The sequence below is a fragment of the Vidua chalybeata genome, chromosome 1 (genome assembly GCF_026979565.1).
Source record: "Vidua chalybeata isolate OUT-0048 chromosome 1, bVidCha1 merged haplotype, whole genome shotgun sequence".
NCBI classification, from domain to species: Eukaryota; Metazoa; Chordata; class Aves; order Passeriformes; family Viduidae; genus Vidua; species Vidua chalybeata.
In genome coordinates this window covers 12405812-12412430 of record NC_071530.1, presented here as the reverse complement: position 1 = coordinate 12412430, position 6619 = coordinate 12405812, and the positions used below count along the sequence as shown (strand labels likewise).

The window sequence follows — 6619 nt, the reverse complement described above, 5'->3', positions numbered from 1 at the left end:
ACTGCAGAATCTTATTTGATATTGACTGTTTTCTTTAGGACCATTTGATTGACACAAATTATTACAGTAGATGTGTATTGTAATTTGTAATGAAACATTTTATCTATTTGAATCCAGATAGCCTTTCTTCCAGTCTCCATTTGTAATGCTGCTTATTGGGATCTTTAAACCTTTATTGTATCAAATAGCAGTTATTTGTAGGGGCAGCTAAGAGCTAGGGAGGATTAATGCACAATCCTTCCACACTTAAATATCTGGCTGTTTTCATCTTGTCCTAGGTCACCACTGGGAATGAATTTGGTCACCTTGCCCTGGTACATATTTACAAAACTCAAGGAAGTGCCATGGAATTTGATGCAGTTATCAGTCTCACTTTAAAGGGGTACCAGAATTGAAATGATAGAAATCTCACCGACCAGGATTGAGGTACTTTGCAGGATTGTATCAGATGTTTAACACTGAGTTACACTACATTTATTTTTCTTTTATTCTTTCTTTCTCAAGCTCTGGACTTCTTCATCATAAATATTAAATATACATTACATGTAGAGAATGTGGGAAAGGGATGCAAAAGGGGTAATGAATAATATTTGGCTGTTTTTAGCAGGACTCACAACACAAATCACTGCTTTAAAAAGCTACAGATATTGTATTAGCTTTTATTTGAAGTTCAGGAAAATAGCTACTCTCTGGTTTGATGCTTTGTGAATTGAAGGATAAGACCTTCTTCTTGGGTATTGAATCAGGGCAATGCATCCTCTTGGCTTGGGGGTGCACAAAGCAGAAGTCAGATTTTCTCAGGTAAATATGGCTTAAAATTTGGCCACAGGTGGCTTGTCTCCACAGCCAAGTAAACTATTTCAGGAAAAGAGGACAGAATCCAGGTTGAAGGCAGACAGATGTCAGGAGAGAGAGGCAGTTCAGGCAGCTGCTCTGCTCTCTCCTGGCACAGATCCTGTGCTCTTCCCAGGAGGTGCTGCTGGTCTGGGAAAAGGGGCGAAAACAAATCCTACCTGCAGCTGAGAAATCTGAAAAAAACAGCAAAAACACCATGACTGGTAACCTGCTGCTCAGAATTGTCTCTTAAACTCCACACTGCCCATCTTGCTGCTGAGGCAGCTGGGAACCCATCCCAGCACTCTGCTGATGGGGCAGACGAATGAGCACGAGAGAAATCCTGGATTCCAGTGTGCTACAGAGGTGTGGAATACTTGCCATGCGCTATAAGTGATCAGCAGCTTCTGACACTGGCCAAGCTGGAAATCAGAACAAAATGTTGTTTTGATTTGATCTGAACTATAACTGTTTAATTCTTCTGGCTTTCTCACCAACCAAGGAAAGGAAGGAAAAAATAATCTGAATTTATTTTCCTTTGATGAAAACTGAAGTGTGTTTGATTTTAGTGAGGGTTTGTGAAGGCTTGTTTTCTCCATTTCCCTTCTCTTTCTCTCTTTTTGATTAATGTCCATTAAACTTTTGGGTAAAATTATTTAAAACAGAGAGAAAATGTTTTCTATCAAATAAAATGATCTGATTTCCTACAAGGGGTTTTTCTTTTTCTTTTTTTTTCTTTGTTGTCCAATATGCTAATTAAAAAGCACCTAAAATCTCCGCTACTTTCTCCTCAAAAAAAAAAAAAAGGAAAGCAATTTTTCTGACTTAGCATTTTGAAGCATTATATTTTATTCTACACAGTAGAATCAAATATAGTTCTCCCAAAGCAATAGCACATGTACTCAAAACACATTCCTTTTGCAGGGGAGATAACTTCTGAAAGCATTGCTTAGATACCATCAGTCTCCCTTTGCTGTAACAGCCTCAGAAGACATAGAAATATGCATTAAGAAATTTATGGCTATTTCAAATTGTATTAGGGCAGCTATCCTCCTTCACTTTACTAAAGAGCTTTCTGATACAAAGGGTCCAACAGAGTTTCCTCACTTGTGTTCTAACTAGGGTTTAAGTGACTAGAAGATCTTTCTTACTTTTCTTCTTGGAAATGGCTCACTAGCAGTTAATCAGTGTTAAATTGCACAGCCCACTTACATTATGCATAGAAATAGAAAACACTTATGCCATTAAATGTTTATGTCATTAGCAGCTGTATTTTGACCTATGTTGGAGCTGTTACCGAATTAAAATAACTTTTTTAAAAATATAGCATCATGTCACTCATGAAGCAGTTAGGAAGAAGGAGTTTCATAGATCAGAGACAGCTAACACAAGCAAAAAAGACTACTTAATTTTAATATGTTAATGTAATAAAGAATATATGACATTGAATGACAGGCAACAAGAAGTGTAAGAGTGACTCTTTTTTTCCAGATGTCAACATTAAAGAAGCCTGGACTTTGAGAAGGCACCCATGCTTATGTAAATTATGGACAAAATACTCTCCTAAGTTGTTTTGAGAGTGCCTGTTTTTCACTTAATCAAGCAAAAACTAATAAGGTAAAAATAAGTGTTAACCTTCCACCTCTGGATCATTTTAAAGTCACTTGCTCTTAGCTCTCTCCTAGTATGAATTGCCAAGTGGCAGAGCCACGTTTTGGTGTTTGGAAGATTAAGGTAGACAAAAATCAAACAATAAAGAAACACTAAGTTTCCACAGTGATGAAAAATGTATTGAGTATCACCCCTCCATGGACGAATGAAATATTCCACCATGTTTTTTGCTTACAAAAGTATTACCCCTCTTTCTACAATATGGATATTATCTAGGGGGATGGTGTGCCTGGAGCATGCAGTGATGTGGGGAATGGAATGGGACCTTTGCTTAGGCACTGCCCCCCTGCTCAGCCTTTACCCTGGGTGTTGGCACTGAAACCTCTGTCCCTGCAGAGCCCCTGGAGTGATGGGAGCACTCCCAAGGGAAATGTTGCTCTCTGTGCTATACAAATAGCACACAGAGCTCACAGATGAAGTGTTATAAAGTCTCCTCACCATGCAAACCTATTAATCCAGTCAGCTGCGCAGTACTGAGGCAATGCTTCTTTGGGAGAAAGATCCAGCATGTTAGCCTGGTCCCCTCATTCCTGTGACACAGAGGCAGGACAGGCTTTCTTTGCCATCTTTCACAGGATTTTAAGCTTTTGTGCCTGGTAAAAAGCCAAAGCTGAAATCCCGGTTCATCTTGTTATTCAGTACACAGTGTAATGCTTGCCTTGCAAATTCACCTCCATGCTTTCCCCATATGTGAATAATTTCAAAGGTTTTAAACTGAAAGGATAATAACTCTTGTGTCTGACCTTCTTCTTCCAAATTATACTTCCTTTCAGTGTCTTCTATCTGTTCTAGGCAGCAAGGCTGACTTTCTAAATTCTGCTAAAATAAACTTACAGGATTAAGATATACAGGTGTTCAGGCAGAGCATCATAATAGCAGGTAAGAAAAGAAATCCAAATAAAATAATAATGAACTATTACCAAGTTTAATCCATAAACCTTGAAATAATTTTCCCTCAGTATTTCAATAAAAATTCCAGGACAGACTAGATGCTTCCCTGGATTCCAGTGATTTTTTTAATGTGAACCATAATTCACTGTTTATTTTCCTACATATACCTCCCATGGAATTTCAGTGGAGTATAAGTGCAGGTGGAGCAGCAGGTTAAGAGCTGAGGAGTAGACTGCTGGAGATCTGTTGTTACTGGAGGTCAATTGCATCATTTAGTGGGGAGCAGATTCCTATTTTTAAGCACCTAAGTGCCATAAATAGGAACTTAGTTCCATTGTATAGTCAGTGGCAATATACAGACTCCTAAATTAGTTGTTCTTGTTTAAAGTCTGAAGGACTCAACCTCTATACAGTCAGTTAATATTAATATTTCCCTGGTCCCATTCTTCTACTGAATTGTGTAAGTTTGTCTTGGATTGAATACAAAGGGAATTACCTTTGTGACCAAAACATATATGGAATTAAAACCCACTTTCCTCATTTCTTTCTTCAAAATAAGAATACTCTATTGACAAGCACAGTCAATTCAAGGACACACTCAGTAGATGCTTCTGAATTATCCACTTCTTTTCTCTCTCTGAATACAGTGGGCAAGTAATGGCAATTGCAATGTGCCGAGTTTCTTACAGAGCAGAGTAAGCCATAAGGACATACAACAGTGAAATAAATCTTTTGCTGTTGTGCCTTCAACTGCAGTAACTGAAAATATAACAGAGATCTGCTGTGCAGAGCAACACATGCCAGCATGGTGGAGGACAGCTGGAAGAAGAAATGCATATTGTGAATTGTAATAACAATGGACAGGTGTATGAGAGTTTTCTGAACTGGGGAACATGTTCCTGAAACTTGGCACATGTTGCTGTTTGCTCCTGGGCTGACATCCAGCAGAGAGTGAGAAGAAGCGAAATTGCTGCCATTAGTTTTGCAGTGTGCACAATTTCAGATTCACCAGATACCCAGGTATACCAGAGAAACATTTCTAAATCACACCAGAGCAGCTGTCAGGCAAGAGACTATGATCACATAATGTTTCGTGTAACCTATGAGATCTTAAAAAGTAGGTCAGATTCACACTGAGGGCAGTGAAAGCAGAAACCTAAAGATCACCAAAACTGCTAAAAAACTTGGGTTTATCCTGTGATATTCTTCATACTAGTTAATTATTTACTTAAGTCTATATTATTTGGCACTAAGGGTAGAAGTTGAGCATCTTTACTGTTAGACATAGTGGTATCCTCAATGTGTAGCAGAGAGGGACAAGAACGCCAGAGCTCAGATCTGCCTCTCAGTCCTACTGAATAAAGAGGGAGTCATGTGATTACTGCAGATAGACAAGGGTGAAGCCATGTAAACAGAACCCCAAAACTGAAGTAATATCGGAGTGAACAGCACAGGAAAGCACCATTGTGCAAAAATCATAAATGCAAAAAAAAAAAAAAAATGGCACAGAAATTAATTTTTTTGTATCTGTAATACTTTTTAGAGCCTGAGTAAATCCAGGCTGGGTTACATCTCCTTTTATTAGGCAGTTTATGTTGAAATTATTAACATTTGGTATACTTAAAATATGTCTCAGTAGACTATAGAAATTAATGTATTTCGCCTATTTTTAGACATCTACAGTTTAGATCTTTCAGGGGTCAAGTGAATCCCACTCAAGGCATCTGTCTGTCTTAGAAAGAGATTTCAGTCATTGTGTTTTCAAACTATGCACCTATATTTAAAAATAGATTTTCTGGTTAAATAATCTGAACAAGGGTTTTCCTGAGGCTTTTATCAGTGACTTCAGGATGTATCCTAACCTCTGAGTATTCAAAACTGAACTCTTTCTGTAACTACTGTGATCTTACAAAAATTGTATCAAATTGTACAGGGTAATTTTCCTTCTGAGAGCATGAGAAAAGTATTTTTTGGATGAGGTTAAAAATCTTTTTCATCTCATAAGAAAAATAAATCAACATATTAAAACAAAGAACTTTAACATATTGTCATATATGCTATTCATTGAAATCTAAACAAAAAATGTCCTGCTTAGTTTCTCATATGCACATATACGTTTCTTATAAACATTTCTTCATATGCTTATGTCTCTCAGGGTAAATCTAGAAATGCTAATATTTGAAGAGTGGTATGGAAATGAGCACAAAGGATGCCTTAGGTACAGGCAAAGGTTGGCTGCAGAAATCAAAATGAAAAGAGAGATTTAATGTCCCAAGCAGGAAGATATTTAAACATACTTTGAATTTTGAATGCCCAAAGGAATTAAAAATGTGCTAATGTTAAACACATGCTTAAGTACCCTTTCTGACTGTCAGCATTTTCTTGAATTGAACATGAGCTCATGTCTGGAAGGAAGAGAGTGTCAAATGTCAAAATAAAATTTTAAAAATTACAATAAATAAATAACTAATGCACGTTTTATTCTATCTCAGCGCACATAAAATTTTCTGGTGTCCTGTCACACATTTAAAGAAGAAACACTGGTAGAAAAGAAGCCATCCTAAACCACAACATGAAAATCCATACTGATGATATAAATGTTGAAGGATCTGTCCAAATAAATCAGGAAGACAGAGGATCACACAGCTCTAATCTGTATGAAGTTATTGTATAAGTCCATCTTAGAAGGTGATAAAAACAACCTGGAGAATGAGATTTTTCTGGGAAAAATTGAAATGAAATAAAATGTCCAAGATGCAGCAAAGCCTTTGTCATTAGTAAACACTAGGACAGGATCCAACCAACTGACTTTGTTAAATCTCTGCTTCATTCTCTGTGACATTAATTATCTGCATTTGACTGGCAGTCATCTATTCCCAGTTTGGACAATTTCCCATTAGTGTACCAGGCACACGGCCTGTACAGGAGTTATCAGGCAAAACAGCGACTACATTGGACTGGACTGGAACACAGTCCTGGCTGCATGAGTCAAATATCACAGGAATTTGTGTGTGGACGATGTTTACCCAGACTTTTCAAGCTCTTGAAAACACATAGTAGGAAAAAAAAAACCAAACCAAACCAAACCAAACCAAACCAAAACAAAAAAAAAAACACAAACAAAAAAAACCAACAAACCTAAAAGTTCCAATCCTTTCATTTTAAAAGTCCTTGCTTTTTCATCTGTAAGAAATCCATTACCAAGGTATCAAGGTATTAACAC

At 37.2% G+C, this 6619-nt stretch overlaps 1 long non-coding RNA gene across 1 annotated transcript; it reads left to right on the top strand.

Moving 5' to 3' along the window:
- The first annotated feature begins 285 nt into the window (after positions 1 to 285).
- LOC128791227 (uncharacterized) lies at positions 286 to 3383 on the top strand. Its single transcript, XR_008432009.1, has 3 exons — positions 286 to 426; positions 2326 to 2451; positions 3298 to 3383. It is a non-coding gene; the product is annotated as an uncharacterized LOC128791227 (long non-coding RNA).
- Positions 3384 to 6619: the final 3236 nt, after the last annotated feature.